Here is an 18,830-nt window from a genome sequence, read left to right as displayed (position 1 = left end):
TGTGTGTGTGTGTGTGTGTGCCTGAAGGCTGGTCAGGGGCTCAGGCTTCTCTACCACTTCATCCACAGCTCCACTTCTGGCTTTTTTGGTAGTTGATTGGAGATGAGATTCTGATGGACTCTCCTACCAAGGCAGGCTTCGACTGTGATATTCAAATCCCAGCCTCATGAGTAGCTGGTATTAAAGAAGTGAGGCACTGGAACCTGTCAGGAATCCTCTTAAATACCAGAGCTATTCTTAGGGAGACAGGAAACACCTCAGTCCAAAAGATGGTGTTGTTTTCATGTTTTAAAAGAAAAAATGCACTCAATACTAAAGTATGAAGTAATATTGAAGGAAAGAAAACAGCAAACTTTCATAAATCTGGCGTTGTGAAAGCCCATCAGACATGAGTCTTTCATATAGGAATCTATGTGGCAACTTTGAGACTCACCCATGTGGTCATGTGAACTGGTTGAAGACCTATTCTCACACTGACATACCTTCAAAAGTCTGGGATTCTGCTCTGTGAAAGATGTTTCCCAGTCACACTTGTAAGTCTCTTAGTTTTTCACACTTCTCATCCCTCATTCTTAGTATTCACCAAGTATCTTTTCCATTGCTGCTCCAGAAGGTGTTTTCAATGTCACTGTAAGGATTAATCTAATAAGAGAAACATGTTTGAAGAACTTTAATACTTATATTAATAATATCATTACTAATAAAGAGTATTATTCAAGAACTACTTTAAGATAAATAAAACATGATTTGGAGCAGTTATGTAGTTTGAATATTAAATATGATAACACACATATATTCCTAGGCCATTACAAATCTGTAGTTACTGCAATCTTACAATACATATATTCTTAAGAAAGAAAAAGTGTTGATAAGATAAGCAACCCAGTAGTTGTTGAATGAGATAAATATAGTGAGGACTTCTGTTGAGCTAGTACACACTGGTTCTTGCTCTGAAAGCATCACCTATCTGTTCTGAGAGCCAGTCAGGCTTAAGTAGGACACATGCTTCCGGATGACAGACCTGCCTGGCATTCACTGCCTAAGTCCATTCAGGCCCACAGCCCATAGGAAATATAGAACAACCTTCAGAACAGTCATCCTGACTTTAAAGCTCAAGCCTAGCTCATCAGCAGACTGATGTCTGAGGATTGTGGTTCAAAGTCACCCTGGGCAGCAAAGTCTGGAAGACCCTTATCTCCAGTTAACCACAAAAAAGCCACAGTGGGAGGGATAAACTGAGAGCAAGGGAAGGGGTGTAATTATCCCCCAAAAATGTATTCATTACCTGACAACTGTTTAATTTAACTGACTTAACTGTTACACCTCTGAACATCATATTCCTAATAATATTTTTTTAAGAAAATGAAAGATGAGGCTGGGAAGGTGGCTCAATGGTAGAGTGCTTGCCTTGCATTCATGAGGCCCTGAATTCAATTCCTCAGTACCATATAAGCAGAAAGAAAGCTGGAAGGGACGCTGTGGCTCAAGTGGTAGAGCACTAGCCTTGATCTGAAGAGATGAGGGACAGTGCCCAAGCCCATAATTCATGCCCATAACTGACAAAAAAATAAAGAAAAGGCAATAAAAAAGGAAGAGTATTGCTGCCAGGCTCAGTGGCCAAGCCTGTAATCCTAGCTATTCATGAGGCTGAGGATCAGTGATTGAAGCCAACTTGGGTAGGAAAGCCTATACGAATTTTATCTCAAATTATGAACAAAAAAAAAAAAAATCTAGAAGTAGAGTTGTGGCTCCAGTGGTAAAGCAGTAGACTTGAGGGGAAAAACAAACTACAGGTATAGTATCCATTTCCTGATTGCAAGCCCCAGAAAGGCACAGAATAAAAGAAAGAAAGACACTATGAACTTGGTTTATCTGTACCTGAGATGTCTTTGTTAGAGACAATTATGGACTGAAACTCTGAACAGGGCATACTAGGTCTGGCATTTTTTCTGCACAAACTGTGTGCACAACCATCTTAAGTCCTTCGCTATTCTATAGTTGCAGGTTGCATTATCTTCTCACCATGGAATAGGTCCAGTATTTACTTTCCCTAGGGTACCTGCTTCCTTGTCTTCTGCTCTTTACTCATGGACAGCAGTATTTTAACTGAGAATGCAAGGAGGAGGATTGGCAATGCCTTGAAAAAGGGAATTTTCTAGAAGTGGGTGAGACGGTGGTGATAATGCCCAGGACCAGGTGAACATTTTGGTGATGATTGGGCATGGTGTGTCATTCTTTATCAATATGCTGAGGGGCCATGTACATGAAGAGGAGGCCTCAATGCCTCCGGGGGTCATTCAGACTACATAGATATAAGCCAGCTAATCTTCCTCTCACTTTCCCAGCATGGAGTTATGGGCCCTGCCGGTCAGGGGACTCATGCCCAAGTATGGACAGCTATCCACACAACATCCAGTTGTGTCCTCTACATTGTTACTACATTTAGAGCAGTGCAGCACAAATCACATGGAGCATGTCTAAATCATTAAAGGGATGGGAAAGTGGTTCTATGTTATATGGACCAAGACAGACAGAGAACACCATATAAATTCCCTTTCAGAGACCCCCCTTCTGTTCAATGGCCAAGAAAACATACAGGAAAACCTGCAGAAGGAGGAGCTATGTTCCTAACCTGGACCCTTCACTGCATGATTTCCCAAAGATTATGGATACAATGAAACTAAATCTCTCCAAGATGATGCACGAAGTCTCTCAGAGACCATTGCCCACATCTGTGAGGAGAGCATAGGAGGTAAAATGGACTGTCAGGGGAGGGGAATAGCCACAGAGTGTCTCCATGACATCTCTGGCATCCAGTATTCAGATAATTAGGGAAAGGTTATGAAAGCCTATTTGGTGTGGATAGTGAATCATTGCAGCAGGTGGCACAGAGGATGGGAAAGCGAGTTGAGGAGTACATGGGTCACATCAAGTCCCAAGATGTGCAGATCTACCATCAAGAGAGCTGGACATTATGTTGGATATGTTACATGATAGCCTTTGCTAATGCCATCTTAGACACGTGTTATACTACAGCGACTCTGCTGTCTACTACCACAAATGCATGGAAGAGAGATAGAAACTTGATACAGTTGCTGACATCACCAAGATCATCCTAAGGAAGAACTTCATAGACATTATCATCTGATTGTGTGTGGGGTCTGGGGTGGGGAGGGTGTATGTGTGGACACTAGGGATTCAACTCTGGGCCTGGACAGTGCCCCGAGCCTCTTTTGCTCAAGGCTTGTACTATAGCTCTTAAGCCACAGCTCCACTTTCAGCTTTTTTGATATTTTATTGGAGTCTCATAAGTATTTACTTACAAGGTAAACTTTAATTATGAGGTAATATGATTTTAAGGATGATATACTACTATGCAAATGCAATAAATAAAAATGGGAGGTAAAAAGACACTCTAAGGAGTATATAGGAAGTTTTATGAAATCCATCAAAGTATATCTTAAAAAAGTGTTATTAGTGACTTAAACAGCAGTGCTAAATTTTTTGTCCTGGATAAATGAATGCAGTCAGTTATTTCTGTTTAAATGTATAATGTTATTTTTCTCTTTTTACTGTTTGTAATCTATACTATTAATATTAATAGGTGTAGGAGACTCGAGCTGAGCTGTTGAACCTGGAAAAGGTTTGAGAGGTTGGAACACCACCTCAATAGTACTCAGAAAGCTGAGAGCTGACCATGCAAAGGTTAAAACACAGCTCTGTGAAGTAAGCCAGGCCCAAAGTTATTTGAAATAAATAGTATATGTCTGAGACAAACAGAAACTGTCAGACAAGTTGATGTTAGGTGAAATGAACCCCAAGATAAGGATTCAAATTTTTTTTCTTTCTTGAGATTGTTTCCAATATATTTATAAAATGATTTCTTTGTTGCTTTATATGTACCTCCCCCATGGTATTAGCCCTGCTTTCACTGTATTTGATGTTGGTATAATTTGTGGAAAGGAAGGGAAGAAAAACAAATTGTTTAAATAGGGATACTGGTGGACCCATTGCAACAATGAGATGTACAACACATTATGTCGAAAAGCAAACTTTACAACTTTGGGGGGGGTAGGAAGAGCGGGAGGGAGGGGTGGGGGGAGGAATGGGGGGAGGGATGGAAGATGGAAAGGGATAGGAAGGGAAAACAAAGGAGGAGGCAACAATGCTTGATAAAAAATGTACTCATTATCTTGCCCATGCAATTGTAACTCCTCTGTATGGTATTTTCACAATAAAAAAATCAATCAATAAATAAATATATAAATAGGGTTACAGGTGACCCCATTACAACAATGAAATGTATATGTATAAGATGTTATGTTGAAAAACAAACTTTACAACTTCAGTGGGGGGTGGAGGGAGAGAAGGGGGGTTGAGAGGGGAAGGGATGGTAAGGGGAAACAAAGGAGGAGGTAATAATGCTTGATAAGAAATGTACTTACTATCTTGCCAATGTAATTGTAACTCCTCTGTATGGTATTTTCACAATTTTACAAAAAAGCACAGCTCTGGAGAGGGTTAAGCTATTGCCCCCTTCCATAGTGCTTTAAAGGCCTTGAAGCCTGGGAGGTAAAAGAATTGACAACTTAACCTAGGAATCTAGATAAAATAGACCAAATGTCTGGATTTTCTCTGGGTTGCATTCTCCTTTCTCAAAACAAAAAGGGAACCAGTGTTTCTCAGTCACTGTGGTGGCTCTGATTGCAATATAGAAGCTTCATTTTTGCATGTATCCATGGTAACCTTCCCAGTGTGAATTCAAATAAATATGATTGCTTGTGTGACCTGGGGCCCAGGTGCCAGTAAGCCTTGGGACCCAAGGTCCTCATTGATTTTTTTTTCTTTTTCTCTATACCTGTCTGGTATTTTCTAATTTTCTTCAGCTTGGTATCCTATTGCACTGCCTTGGGTTGCAATTAGCAACAAATATGAATATTCTTGAGTTGTAAAACATAAAAGACTTACAAACTTTCTTATCCCAGATGGCTTCAAACCACAATCCTCAGATCTAAGCCTTCTGAGTAGGATTACAGGCATAAGCCACTGGCAACCAGCAGGCATCTGAAGACTTGATGTCAGTGAGATCTTTCTTGGGGAATGTCTGCACATCTCAGTCCTCCTCAGCTCTGTTCCTTCCTGTTGCCCAAACAGAGTCACTTTCACTCCTTTATGTTCAAAATCCTTGAAGTTAGTGAACTGACTTGCCTGCCATGTACCTCCTTTCTATAAATACAATAGTGGGTTTTACTTCTTACCATCGATTAACTAAATTAACTGGGATCCACACAGAGGTGACATGTCCTTTTCTGGATTGCACACCGTACACCTATGTTTTACTTTATCTAATAAAGTTAACATAACTTACCTTGTTTGAGGTTTCTTAGTTCCCATATTTCTTCCTTCTCATCCCTCTTTCCCTTGCACAGAGGGAAGAACCATTTGGAATTGTGAAGAGTGAGTTTTTAGTCATTTTCTGAAAAGCTTTGCCAATGGATCCTGATTTCCAAGTCCTGAGTAACTGGCCTGTAAAGCCTTGTTCTTTAATCTCTCCTCAGCTGACACAAATGACCATATATATCTTAAAAAGGCTTTGGGAAATGAGTTCAGGTTATCAGTTAGGAATCCTTATTACCTGGTCACTGCGCATAAGTTGTTTTTGTTTTTTGTTTTGTTTTGTTTTGTTTGAATAGTGTACAATTAGTACCAGAATTAGACTTCCAAGTATTGTTTTTAAATTCAAAGCTAGCAGGCTCTCTTATTTGAACCACAGATCAACTTCTGCCCCATTCTCTTTATCTTTTGGTGGTAAATAGGACAGAAGTGTCCCACAGGAATTCAAGGGCACTACACAGTATCCTCAAATCTGAGGACTGTGGTTCACAGCCAGCCTGGGCAGGAAAGTCAATGAGCCTCCTATTCCCAACTAATCAGCAAAAAGAAGTGGAACTGTGGCTGAAGTGGCAGAGCAGCAACCTTGAGCATAAAAAAAGCTAAGATAAAGCTAAGAAAAAAAAAGTTTTAAAAAAGGTAAGTGAAAAACAGATCTAGCACTAAGACAACCACAAAATAAATTTTTAAAAAAGTACAAGAGAGCACAAAGAGTCTTAAAAATGATAAAAATTAACAAGAAACTGGTGGCTCACACTTGAAATTCTAGCTACTCAAAACACTGAAATTGAGCATTACTATTCCAAGCCAGCCAGGACAGGAAAGCCCATTGTGTGTGTGTGTGTGTGTTTGTGTGTGTGTGTTTGTTTGTGTGTGTGTGTAAAAAGCCCATTGTGTGTGTGTGTGTCTGTGTGTGTCTGTGTGTGTGTATGTGTGTGTGTATGAGTGTGTGTGTGTTCCTTTCTGGGATATGATCTAGAAGATTTGCTTGACCATTTCCAATCTTTTGGAGGTTAATTTGAGATAAGAATCTCATGAACTTTCCTTGTCCTCTGACAATGAACCGCAATCAGTATAATTCAGGACCTTGTGGGAGTGTCTATACTTACCTCCTACTAACCACCAAAACCAAAAAATGAACCAAATTGCAACTGTTACTAAACTTTTAGAGCATTCTATCCTTCAGCAAGATTGGTGAGGCCCTAAAAACAAGACAGAGAACCAACAAATAAATAAATGTATGTGAAGAAGAAAAGAGCCAATTAGTTTTTTATAATATAGACTCATATCTTTAATCCAAGCTGAAATGTAAAGATTACAGTTCGAATCCAGCCTGGGCAGGAAAGTCCAACTAACTTCTTTTTGAGTGTGCTAGACATGGGCTTGAACTTGAGGGTTTTTACTCAAGTTTAAAAATACTACTTCCTGTCTCATGTGGTTAATTGGAGATGAGTCTGATGGACTTTCTAGCCCAGGCTGGCTTTAAACTGTAATCCTTAGATTTTAGGATACTGTGTAGTGCCTTGGTTCCCATGGGACTCTTATCTACTATTAACCACTAAAAGAAAAATAGAGGCGGAAGTTGAGCTGAGGCTCAAGTAGTAGAGCCTGCTAGCTTTGAAATGAAAAACAAAATACCCAAAATAAAACAAAACAACCCTCATAGAGAGTCACTAGGCCATGAATTCAAGCCTCCCCTCCCCCCCAAAAAAAAAACCCTCAGGAGTTGAGTGTTTGTTCCTGCTAGCTTTGAGCAAAAAACAAAAGGCCAAAAATCTCATGGACAGTGAAGTAGTGTGGCCTAAATGTAGAGCCTGCTAGTTTTGATTTAAAAAAAACAAGCCAGGTGCCTCTGGCTCATGCCTGTAATCCTTGCTACTCAGGAAGCTTAGATCTGAGAATCACATTTGGAAGCCAGCCTCGGCTAAAATGTCCCCTGGTGACTGTTTTTTTTTTTTTTTTCCAACTAAATAGAAGTGGCACTGTGTCTGAAAATAGTAGTGTACCTGCTGTGTCCCTGACAGACAGTTCCTAGGCATTGAGTTCAAGCCCCCAACTGACAATATCAATAAATTAATTAATTAAATACTGAGCATAAATGAGTAGGCCCTAATAATAAAGGACATGAACTTTGAAAAAGGGGGAAGGGACAATCAAATAAGTGAAAAGGTGGAAAAGGAGCTATTAAGGCTTTCTAAATCAAAACTGTAAGTCTACCTGCTCAGATTACTGAAAACTGAGGACTGTGGTTCAAAGCCAGCCCAGGCAGGAAAGTACAGGAGACATATTTTACTGTGTTCAGTATGGGGGCTTGAACTTGCTATGTTTTGCTCATGGCTACAGGTCTACTTCTTCCAACCTCTTGGTGGTTATTAGAGATAATTGTCTCATTGACTTTCTTGCCCAAGACTGGCATTGAACCATGATTCTCAGATTTCAGTCCTTTCTGTAATGCTCTTGACTTTCTATTGATATTCTAATCTCCTATTAACCACAAAAAATGCAAAAGTTGAGCTGTGGCTCAAGTAGTGAAACAAGCTACTATTAAGGTAAAAATAAATAAACCTCAAGGAAAGTCATCTTGACTTAATTTCAAGATCTAAGAACCACCACTCAATTAAAAAAAATAGAACCTCAGTCACTGTGACCTGAGTTTAAGCCCTAGAAAAAGAGCTGCAAAAAAGAAAAACAGCCTGTAGTTTACCTGTGGTCAAAGTTGTAGGGCATGGTAGTTTCAAGGGAAACAAAAAAACAGCATAAGAGCTAGCGCCTAATAACAAATGTCAAAAGGAAAGAAAGAAAGAATAAATAACTGAAAAGGTGAAAGAAGAGGTAATTAAAGATTTGTAAATGTTGACTCACACTTATAATTCTGAATGCTAAGGAAACGGAAATCTGTAGGTCATGGTTCAAAGCCATACTGGACAGGAAAGTCCATGAAACTTGCTTCAGTGTGTTCAGTTGAGGGACTTAAAATTGAAGTGTTTTGCTCAAGGCTACAGCTCTACTATCTTCCACCTCTTAGGTTGACTGGAGATAAGAGTCTCATTGACTTTTCTGCCCAGGCTGACTTTGAACTCTGATCATCAGATTTCAAGCCTTTCTGTACTGCCCTGGACTACCCATGGAATTCTTGCCTCATATTAATCACTTAAAGAAGGCAGAAGTTTAGCTGTGGCTCAAGTAGTAGAGCCACCTACCCTTCAGTTAACTAAGTAAATCAATAAAACCTCAGAAAGAGAGGAGAGGAATGAGAGTGAAAGACAGAACGTCTTACAATAAGCAAAAGGAAAGAAATGTATATATCACCTGGAAGAAATAATTGTATTGTCAAAGCTTATAGAATTGTATTGTCAAAGCTTATAGAATTCACAAACTTTATCGACCATAATAATGACAATTTGCATTGTGAAGGTTAAAATATGTTTGTGACTTCAACTAAATATCACTATTCCACAATATTCTGAAATAAGAGAAATTTAGGTAATCACCTAATCTCAATAATAGTAAAAATCTCAAAAAGAGTCACCAGGCCTTAATTTTAAGCCCTAACACCAACGTGCCTAACTCCGGCCACACACACACACACACACACACACACACACAGACACACACACACACAGACACACACACACACACACACACACACACACACACACACACACACACAGAGCAGGAGCTGAGTTCTCATGCTCTGAGCAGAAGCCAAATGAAACAAAAAGTAGACTGTTGTAGACCTATGGCTTAAGTAATAAAGCAAGCTGCTTTTAAGAGAAAAGAAAAGAAAACCTGAGTATGAAGGCAAGGCCCTAAGCCCCTGACTCTTCCCAGAATGGAAATCAGTCATGGAATCCAACAGTTTGTGCTTGTTCTTGGGATCACAGCTGAACGTGCCCCTTCAGTTCTAGGCCCTCCTATCAAAAATAGAAGGTAGGCTTGTTCTTGGCTTCTGGCACAAGTACCTTGTGTAAAGGAAGCCCCTCCTCTTGCTTCCTGGATCCCAGGGTTCAGCCTCTCTTGTGAGTCAGGGTGGGATGTGGATGGCAGTGTGACAAGAGGTTCCAAATAGAGTGGCAGCTGTGCTAATTGACTTGAGGCTGACAGCTGGATGCCAGGGCTAAGTGATAACAGGTAGCTATCTCTGATTACCCAGCAGTAGGGAGAATGAGCTGGAGCACCTACTGGCTCTGCCTATCAAGTCCACCCCATCTCCTCTGCCCCTGTAACAACCAGAGGTTTAAATGGGGATCTGAGTTGGCTGTGTCAGATTCCTGCTCCCCAGCCCTACCTGTTTGCCTCTGTGTACACCACTGCTGAGGACACGCATCCAACTGCTCTGCAGCCCTACACTGTGAGGGAGATCATGTACATACAGGCAAGCCACTGTGGCAACCAGATTGGCGCAAAGGGGAGCATGACACTGGCCTAGGATCCTAGTCTCAAATTTAGGGGGATGAGGAGGAAGAGGATGGGGTTGGAGGGTGCAGGTGGTGGTGGTCATGTCTAGGCTGAGGTAGATGGGGCTCCATAGTAGTCCCTAACCTCCTGGAAATCAAGTCCCCCAGATAGTTTCCCCAATTTCCCTAATTTGTGTGGCCCAGGTGGGTGTGGTTTTTTAAGCAAGGCTTGCATGTCTTTGTCTTACCTGAGACTCAAGTCATTGTACTTAGTTTCCTGGGAATAGACTAATGCATTTTTGGTCTGATTTGAATGAAAGGAGTGCAGTGTCTTTGAGCTGACAGATACAGAGGATTCCCTTTTTGTCAACTGATGAGTATCAGATAATTGAGAACAGTTCGTCCACCTTAATGCAAATTTCTCTGAGTTTTCATGCCCTAACTCAGTTCCCTTAAGTTGGGTGTTTTCTAAATCAGTGGTTGTCTAAATCAGTGTATGCTCTGAGGACCCTTGGGGTTCTGGAGACCCTTCTAGCTGAGTCTTCAAGTTACTGCTTTGGCAACTTAATGTTCATATAAGACCAGGTTCTGGTCATAGAATCCAAACAGAATATGGTATCCCATAAGATAGAATACTCATAGGAGAACCCAGATGTCTTCTATTCAGCAAGATAGCAAAGAGATTAACAAAACTAAAATGCTATCAATTTTTGTGCTTTTTTAATTTAAAAAATCTAATTTTTTTACAAAAATAGTTGTGTCAACAGGACTTGGGTTTCTCATAGTTATTTTAAAATCCATTGTTTGGACAGTTAACATTCTAGGCCATAATACACTTATATTTCCATCTTAGTTTGGGGAAATGCTAAGCAATGAGCACAACATTGACTGCACGGGAAACTACTATGTAGACAGCAGCTTACAGCTGCAGAGAATTGAGGCAGCTATTGAGTGTCTCCTAACTGGCTTCCAATACCGTGGCAGAATAGGTCCCTAGGAATACTAATGACAAGGAAGGAGTTCCTGCCTTTCTTAGGGTGGTATTGTAGTTCGAATTTGGGGCCTCCATCTTGTAAGTCAAGTGCTGTATCCACCTGAGCCACTCCACCATATATTTTGTTTTAATTTTTGAGTATACACTTGTGAATTCCTCAGGAAAGCCTTTTACTGAATTCCCCCTACCTGTACTTGCTGACTAGCCACACCTGGATTTTTTTTTCTTGTCATGGGGTTTCAACTCTGGGCATAGGCATTGTCCTTCATCTCTTCAATCTTTCTTTTCTTTTTATTATCAGGGGTTCCTTTTTTCAGAACTCTCTAGGCTTCTGGGATAACTCCTTCTAGCTTAGTTTAATTCATTAATTCTGCTTGTTGTAACATATTGGGAAATTTTAAGTTTTTATGTTTACTATGCGTGAGCTGCAAAACCGCTTGTGAAGTTGTAGGAGTTTTTGGAGGCAGCGTCACATCAGATGATAGATTGATTGGGGCAAGGCCACATTTAATCTTTGGTCCTAGTCTTTATTATTTAGAGAAGTCATCTCCATTGGACTGGAAAGAAACAACATGCTCTGTTCACGGATCAATAGAAAAATAGCCAAAACGAGAATAAAAGCAACGAATGTACAGCCAAGAAGAATATAGTAAGAATAAAGGTAGTAGAGGCTATAAAGGTGCAGCCAAGTGTATGGGATGCCTTGAACCAACACCCTCTTCCTGCAGGCATGCTTCCTTAAAGCTCTTTGTCTAACACGATCTCATGCAGACTCCATAGGAGGTGGCATGGCACCAACTATTTCAGGTAGTTTCTTGGAGATAAGAGTCTCCCAGAATTTCCTGCCCCAGCTGGCTTCAATCTGCGATCCTAAGATCTCAGACTTTTGAGTAGCTAGAATTTCACCCTTCAGCAACCAGAGCCCAGTTGCATTGCCCTCTTTAAAATACAGATTAAATTTCTAAAAAAAATTTTTTTGAAATTGAAAATTTTAAAATTTCAAAGAGGGATGTTCAGTCACTAATATATATGTGAATAGTCCAAATCACAAAGCATAAAGTGTCTCACCCTGAAATCTATAACACTTCTGGACTTCAGCATTTTGAATATGAATACTTAGCCAACAATAAATTCTTTTTAAGGTTTTTAAAGTAAAAAACATTGTTGTGATGTAGAAAAACCCAATAATAATGTGTAAACACTGCTTTTAAATGATTCATATTGTCTTTCCTAATACAAACAACCTTACTGAAGTCTACAGAGTAGATTTTCAGTTTTTGTAACTGTCAATGTGAAATTCATTTAATTTTATATAAAGAGTTTCCGTTCTACATTATTGTATACAAACAGAATCGTAGATAATTGGTTTTCCTGTGTAATAAACCAATGAAAAAGTGCAAACAAAAGGACAGAGCTATTTAATGTATTTGAGTTTTATGGATCTACATTTGGGGATGTCCTCACCTTGGTATTTTGTGTTGATATTGCTTAAGTAAGATATAAGACTTTAATCTTGTGGTTCCTTGGTTGAGAGTTGTTGTGTGGGATTGTGTCACTCCTATGAACAGTATTTTATGTTGTGTCTTTATTAGATCCTGCATATCAGGCTGGTTTGTTGGAAGAGGCAGAAAAATGCTCTGCTTTACCCAAGATTTTGAGATCCCCCTCCCAGGTTAGTTTTCTGGGAGGGTGATCTGCTTTGAGAATCACAAAAGAGGGGGATGTGGTGATGAGGCTAGGTTCTGAGTAGAGTTGAGGCCTTTCAACAAACAGTAGCTTTTCCCTGGGGCTATTTTGTGATAAAGCTCACAGCGCCCAGCCTGGAGCCATTCTCAGGGTTTCTGTTTTTCAATTGAATGTGGTGGCTGCTAGAGGGAGGGGCAGCCTCTGGCTCTGGTTACCCAGTGTGGCGAGCCACTCCAATGGCTGGCGCCTGAGCTGGGTGACTTTTCCCTGGATGGAGCTGAGTCTGGCAGGTCACTTCGCCGTTAAGTTCTTGTGACCTGCTAAATGACTCGTTTTATTCCAAGGCCTGAGCTGGAGCTAGCAGCTCCTCCGAACTTTGTCGGTATCCAAGATGGAGATCACCGGTGCTGGGGGGGGAGGGGTGGCCTTCCCTCCTCTGCTCCCTGAGAAGGGGTGAGGACGTCGGGCTTGTACTCACGCCGAGTCTTGGATCCTGGGTCGTCTCTGGTCTGCAAACAGCAGGATGAAGATGTCCGCTCCTTGTCGGTTCTTGTTGGTGTTGAGTAGAATCCGCTTGTCGGCTGCGTCTGGCTCCTTCATCCTGGACTCTCTGTGTCTCAGGTATGGCCCCACGGCGGTGGTCGCCGTCGCGACTCTGCCGCCGCAGCGGCAGCTGCTGGCTGGCTCAGATGTGTCTCCTTGGTTTCCCCTCTCTTGTCTAACTCTCTGTCCTGTGATGGCACACTTGGTGTGATTCTCTGGCTTAGGACTGTTCACTGGAACTCTAAAACTGCTTTCTATTCGAGAGCTTGTTCAGATTCCAGCTTCTCCTCCGCCATCTTCCCGGAACCCCTGCATATCAGGCTGGATGGCCAGTTTTCTTCATGTGATTGTTTAGGAAGGGGGCAATCTCAAACTCATGTTTATATCATTTTAACTGATATCCCTTTTGAAAAATCAGGTTAAATGGCAAATTGCAAGTAATCGCCCAAGGTTGCTCTGAGTATTTGCATACAGGGAAATGTGCTATTTGATAACAATTATTGAAACATTATAACACAAGAAATATGTATTTTATGTATTTCCCTAGGAAAGCATTATACTTGAATTCCTCTACAAAAGAGCCACACCTGGCTCTTTTGTTTTGTTTGTTTTTTTTTTTTTCGGCAGTGGCGCTTAAACTCTGGGCCTATGCACTGTGCCCCAACTCTTCTGTTCAAGACAAGCAGCCATACCATTTAAGCCACAGTGCCATTTCTGGTTTTCTATTAGTTTATTGGAGATAAGAGTCTCACAGACTTTCCTGCCGAGGCTGGCTTTGAACAGCGATCCTCTGATCTCCAAATCCACAGTTGCTATGATTATAGGCATGAGCCAATGGTGCTGTGCACCTAGCTACTTTTAATTGGGGAAGGAAAGGGAGAACAACAAAGGAGTGGGTAACAATGTTCAACAATAAATGTTCTCTTTTCCTTACTCATGTAACTATAACTCCTCTATACAGCACCTTTACAATAAAAATAAAATTAACAAAAAAAGAGAAAGGTTCTTGCTGTTAGGCAATGATGACTCACACCAGTAATCCTAGCTACTCAGGAGGCTGAGAAATGAGAATCATGGTTCAAATTCAGCCTGGGCAGGAAAGCCCCTGAGACCCTTATCTACAATAAACAACTCAGAAAACTGAAAGTGGGACTGTGGCTCAAGTGATAGAGTGCTAGCCTTGAGCTGAAGAGCTGAGGGACAGTGCCCAGGCTCAGAGTTCAAGCCCCACCATGAACAACAACAACAAGAAAAGGTGTTGTCATCTTTCTTTTGCCCCATTAGACTCAAAGCCTGATGCTCATCTTTGCCTCCTGAGTAGCTGAGATTTCAGCCACCATGCCCAAAGCAAAGGAATGAAATGCATGGAAATAGACAACTGCAAACGTCCTTAAAGTTGCTGAAGCCTCTTGCATGGTGATTCATTCTCAAGATATCTTTTCTGTTTCCATGTCTGAAATGCTGTAATTTCTGTAATGAATGCTGAGAGCCACTTAGAATCATAAGCTCTGCCCCTAAGTTCCTTGTCAAGTATAGGCCTAAGTCAACTCTTGTTCCCACAGGCAACAAATATGTTCCTCGGGCCATCATGGTGGACGTAGAGCCTGGCACCTTAGACTCAGTAAGATTGGAAACATAGAGTTTCAGACCAGACACTTCATATTTAGTAGGTCAGCATGGTCCATGGAAGATGGCTAACAGGCACTCCTCCTTCCTAACATCCAGGCACTCCAGTTCCCAGAGCTGAGCTGAGCCTTTATCCATCTAGATATCATCCTCACCTAACCTACCTATTTCAGTCCATGGGAGTCATGTCCCTGGCCACTCAATCAGCACAGATAAATGCCAGTCTGCAAACAGCCTCTGAAGGGAATGAACAGCAAGCAGGGAATGCCTCCAACAAGGTTTCAGCGCTGCTGGCCATTTCAAATACCTGGCAATAACAGGGAACCACTTCAGGACACCAGAAATCAAAGCACAGCTATGTATGAGCAAGGTGCAGACACGTGCCTGCAGCTTAGCTTCCCTCTTACCATTCTGTTCTCCTGTTCCTCCTGTGAAAGTAAGTACTTTTCCAGTATTGAGGCAGGCTCTGTTCATTTTTTTTTTTTTGGTTGGTCGTGGGGCTTGAACTCTGGGCCTGAGCACTGTAACTCAGCTCTTCAGCTCAAGGCAAGCACTCTACCGCTTGAACCACAGCATCTCTTCTGGCTTTTTCTGTTTATGTGGTGTTGAGGAATCGATCCCACGGCATTGTGCATGTGAGGCAAGCACTGTACCACTGAGACCCCTTCCCATCCCCAGGCTCTGCTCATTTTTAGAAGTACGCACGTGGTTTGGGTTAAAATGTATCTTCCTCCACATTGTCTTTACTTTCTTTAGAACCTGGGTGATTTGTAGGGTCCCAGACACATTGAAAACATTTCCTGAGGGCTAGGAAGGTGGCTCAGCAGTACAGTGCTTGCCTTGCATGCATGAGGCCCTGGGTTCGATTCCTCAGCACCATATAAGCAGGAAAAAAAGCCAGAAGTGGTGCTGTGGCTTAAGTGGTAGAGCACTAGCCTTGAGCTGAAGAGCTGAGGGACAGCACCCAGGCCCAGAGTTCAGGCCCATGACTGGACCCAAAAAAAGAAAACATTTCCTTTATTTCACCAAAGTGTATCTAAAATAATAGCCAAAGTTGCTCAGAGGAGCCTATAGTCTGCACAATGTATATAGCACAGTCATTATTCCTGGAGTATGTGTCTTTGTGTCTGATAGGCCAGAACAGGGCAGGCAATAACTGGGCCAATGGCCACTACACAGAGGGAGCTGAGCTGGTGGAGTCAGTGTTGGAAGTGGTGAGCAGAAAGGTGTGGCTGTCTCCAGGGTTTCTAGATGCCCTACTCCCTGGGAGGTGGCACCAGGTCAGGCATGGGCACCCTGATTCTCAATAAGATCCGAGAGGAGTTCCCAGACAGCATCATGAACACCTTCAGTGTCATGCCCTTGCCCAAGATGTTGGACACTGGCACCTTAGACTCAGTGAGATCGGAACCATTTGGCCAGAGTTTCAGACCAGACAACTTCATATTTGATATGTCATCATAGTCCATAGGAGATGGCTAACAGGCACCCCTCCTCCCTAACATCCAGACACTAGTTCCCAGTGCTGGGCTGAGCCTTTATCCACCTAACCCTATCATCCTCACCTAACCCTACAACACCATCTTGTCTGTCCACCAGTTGGTGGAAAATGCAGATGAAACATTCTGCATTGACAACGAGGCCCTGTATGACATCTGCTTTTGCACCCTGAAGCTGCTCATGCCCACCTATGGAGACCTGAACCACCTGGTGTTGGCTACCATGAGCAAGGTCACCACCTGCCTGTGCTTCCCTGCCCAGCTGAATGCAGACCTGCGCAAGCTGGCCGAGAACACGGTGTCCTTCCCCTGCCTGCACTTCTTCATGCCTGGCCTTGCACCCCTGACTAGCCGTGCCAGCCAGCAGTACAATGCTCTTTCACTGCCCAAGCTCACCCAGCAGACGTTTGACACCAAGAACACGATGATCACCTGTGATCCCCACCATGGCTGCTACCTGATAGCGGCTGCCATCTTCCGAGGCCGCATGTCCATGAAGGAGGTGGATGAGCAGATGCTCAACTTGCAGAACAAATACAGCAGCTACTTTGCAGAATGGATCCCCAACAACGTGAAGACACTTGTGTGTGACATCCCCCCACATAGCCTCACGATGTTGGCCACATTCATTGGCAACAACACGGCCATCCAGGAACCCTTCAAGCACACTTCAGAACAGTTCAATGCACAAGGCATTCTTGCACTGGTATACAGGCAAGGGCATGGATGAGATGGAGTTCACTGAGGTTGAGAGCAACATCAACGACCCGGTGTCCAAGTACCAGCAATGCAAAGATGCCACTGCTGATGAACAGGGGAAATTTGAAGAAGTCTTGTGGAAGAAGAGGTTTAAGACTTCCCATTGCTAGCAGTGCAACAGGAATGCCAGAGCATGCCTACTGCTTCTCAAATAAATGGTGCTTTCCTGAGCTACTCTTGTCCTGCAGTGGGACCTTGCTATGTATCATCATGCTCAGCCTTCTCTGTCAGGAACTCACTGATGGTGAATGTAAAAATGCAGATTTCTTTTAAATGATTGTTTTAAAACCCTATTTGTATAAATAAAGAAGTATACATTTTATACCCTGAGCCCTTTTTCTTCTTTAGAATCCTTTTTATTCTTTCAGTGTATTTGAAATATAAATTTGGCAAGAAGGATTTAATCTTAGCAATATAGGACTGGTACTGAAGAGGAGTATTAAATTCATGGTTTTTCTGCTATTTTGAAGAAGAGGATGACAAGTGCCAATGTTGTTGTTTTTCCCCCTGGCCCAGTTTTATAGTTTTCAATATCTCGAAAGCATGCAAGTAGCAAAAAAGCAGTTTGAAGAAAAAGAAAACTAGATCCAGATGCTACTTCTCCTTCAGACAACCACAGGTTCTTGTCTCATGTCCCATCAGAGGGATTTCAGTCACATTCCCCAGAAACAGTATCAGGAACACTGATCCCTGTGTTTAGAGTTCAATTGGCAATGAAGCAGTGCTCACAGGATGAGTGCAAGTTCCTGGTTGCCAGGGAAGTTTCTCAAGTTGTCTGGCAGCTTTAAGTACAGAAGTGACTCTAGCTGTTTGAGGGAGTGAGAGGCTGAGAAGCTGACCAGTCCCATAGTGTATAAAGAACTGCTTGACACAGTACTTCCAAGTCAAGGAGAGGAGGGGAAACATGGCCTGTCCCAATTACCCATTCTCATGTTCATTTTTCCAGCAGTCAAAGCTGTCTGAGGCCCACAGGGTGTTGTAAGGATATAAGGGATGGATGGATCTAGCCTGTTGGGTATGTTTACTTTACATGAGTGAAACAGAAATCTCAATTGCTTAGAATCTACAATAGCCAGGAAGAGGGTAAACACTTCTGTTTTCACTGGAGGCCAAATCAGTCACTGGTTCTTTTTGCCAGAATCTTTCACTCTTCTTTCAGTGAGGCTCCAGGCAGGTTGTCTGTGCCAAGCATTCCTCCATGGCCACCAATAACCTGTAAGAGTACCTTTTTCTTCAGAAACAGGGCTATGGGAATACTGCAACTTATAGAAAGCTCTAAGGAAAAGGTACTTCTGGGTGAGGTGCAAGTCCCTTGTTGCTAGTAAAGTTGGGAGATGGTAAGTTCCGTAAGTTTTCCTCTACCAGGCCTGAGGTTGGGGTAGGGTGGGGAGGGGTGGGATAGAGATCTTTAAGCCAAGCTGATCTCACTCATTAGAAAGTAAACTGTCCCAGAGAGTGATCTGTGACTAGAAGCAGGTTGTTTTGTGTCCTTGCCCCAGGGAGATCAAAGTGCAAATAGCTTCCATTATGGGAGTTCTAGGGAGGAAGTGTTGACACTCCTGGGTCTCTAGTCCTAGAACTGACCAGGTTGGATGACCTCAAATCTTCTAAGGCTGCTGGGTCAGAACTGAAGGCAGGCCTGGCCAAGGCACTCTCATTCCTCAGTGGGTTAAGGATTGAGGCCAAGCTGTGATGGAGGCACCACCCATCCTTTCTACCAGTGTTTGACTAAGAACATTTTTGTTTTCTCTTAAGTACTCATTTATGAGTCTTTTCATGAGTCTTTTCTGGTGGCTTTGGCTTATTTCTTTACACTTTTGAAGAAGTAGTTCTTGGTTCATAATTAATGACTAATCCCTCACTCCTTAGAAAACTCCTGTTGATAATTTTACCAGTAGACCAACATGTATTTCTCAGGCATGACTTTTGTTTTCT

At 42.2% G+C, this 18,830-nt stretch overlaps 1 pseudogene; it reads left to right on the top strand.

Annotated features, from left to right (window-relative positions):
* The window catches only part of LOC138807730 (tubulin beta-2 chain-like), a 174,082-nt pseudogene extending 157,077 nt beyond the window's left edge, over nucleotides 1-17,005 (top strand).
* Nucleotides 17,006-18,830: the final 1,825 nt, after the last annotated feature.

Source organism: Dipodomys merriami, unplaced genomic scaffold (genome assembly GCF_024711535.1).
Source record: "Dipodomys merriami isolate MVZ:Mamm:240054 unplaced genomic scaffold, mDipMer1.0.p SCAF_43, whole genome shotgun sequence".
Taxonomy (NCBI): domain Eukaryota; kingdom Metazoa; phylum Chordata; class Mammalia; order Rodentia; family Heteromyidae; genus Dipodomys; species Dipodomys merriami.
Note: the sequence above shows the minus strand (reverse complement) of the source record. Positions and strands in the feature narration are given on the sequence as shown.